This window comes from Carlito syrichta, unplaced genomic scaffold (assembly GCF_000164805.1).
Source record: "Carlito syrichta isolate Samal-C Ts95f unplaced genomic scaffold, Tarsius_syrichta-2.0.1 Scaffold303328, whole genome shotgun sequence".
Classification (NCBI taxonomy): domain Eukaryota; kingdom Metazoa; phylum Chordata; class Mammalia; order Primates; family Tarsiidae; genus Carlito; species Carlito syrichta.
In genome coordinates, this window is record NW_007247424.1 from 196567 (window position 1) to 198096 (window position 1530).

The following is a 1530-nucleotide window of genomic DNA, read 5'->3' on the forward strand; positions in this document are numbered from 1 at the left end:
CTCCAACTCAAAAAAAAAAAAAAAGAAAAGAAAAGAAAAATGAGCTTAAATATCACCACAAATACACAAAATAACTCAAAGTCAGCATTGAACAATCATTTGCCAGACCATTTAATGAAATTCAAATATCATATGAACTTTTAAAAATACCATGTATGAAAAAGCTACTTAAAAAGAAGTTGGACTTGGAATTTGTAACACACATGTGGTAGTAGGTAACTTTAGCAGCTTTGTTGTGAATTTTGCCTTTTTTTCCATTGGAAACTGCAAAGAATAACAAGATGGATGAAACAAAAGCCCAACTACATTTCTCATTGAAACTGAGAACATCGCAAAATGCCACAGCAGCTAAGACCATTACTGTCAAGGCAAGAGGACCCTCATGGAAACTTATGTTGCTTCATCAAGGAAACAAAAAGTGTTAAACTCAGACGTCACCAATAAATATACCCTTTTAGAAGATAGGGCCCCAGCCTGAGTAGGAAGTGCTGTAACAGCATTGAGACTGAATGGGGAGGCTGAGAGAGAAGTTACAGAAAGTGCCTGTGTGAGCAGGAACCACCCTGTACCTTTTCCCTTTCCAAAACAGTATGTAGTCTTTCAAAAAGTGATGAGGATTGCAGAGACTATGCCTCTTCAGTGGCCGGTGAAGGGACAGATGAACGGCAGGGATACAGGTGGAACTTCTCCTAAACCAGGTTTTGGTTTTGAGTGACAGAGGAGGCATGACATTAAACAGAGACTAGATTTTAAGAGTTTGCTGCTATAGCTATAGAAGAGGAAACTGTGTGTGTGTGTGTGTGTGTGTGTGTGTGTGTGTGTGTTGGGGTCTCCCTCGTTGCCCAGGCTGGGGTGCAGTGCAGGATCACAGCTCACTGCAGCCTTGACTTCCTGGGCTCAGGTGATTGTCTGCTTCACTACAGGTTTGCCCCACCGCATCCAGCTATTTTTTATTTTTATTTTTGTAGAGATTGGGTCTATGTTGCCTAGGCTGATCTCCAGCTATGTTGCCTAGGCTGATTTCCAGCTCCTGGGCTCCAGCAGTTCTCCTGTCTCAGTCTCTTCAGAGTGATGGGATTACAGATGTGAGCCACTGTGCCAAACCAAAAGGGGATCCTCATGACCTGTGAAAAGAAGGCTTTCTTTCTCAATCTCCTGAAATCTTCTGCTGATAGCTGGTCTGAGATTTGGTTTAGGCCCGGATACTTTCACAAAGCCTTAAAGAACTAATTCTAATTGTTTAGAAAATAAGAAAACTCTCAAAATGTCTGTATTAAGCAGATATAACATTGTTTCCAAATCTTGACCTTGTAACGGACTAATCTACTGATGCACAAATGGAAGGAAACCCATGTTTTTGAAAGGGAAGGCTCAATGTCATAAAGTTCTCAGTTCTTCCTGCTTTAATTTATGAATGTGTTATGTAAAAAAGACTGTTATTAGTTTGCTAGGGTGCCATAACAAAATACGTCAGGTTCAGTGGCTCTGCCTGTAATCCCAGCACTTTGGGAGGCTGAGGTGAGTGGATTG

General features: G+C 41.2%; 1 protein-coding gene across 5 annotated transcripts in view; it reads left to right on the top strand.

Moving 5' to 3' along the window:
- Positions 1-1530, top strand: part of GABPB1 (GA binding protein transcription factor beta subunit 1) — a 67457-nt gene that overhangs the window by 56011 nt on the left and 9916 nt on the right. The window lies entirely within an intron of this gene.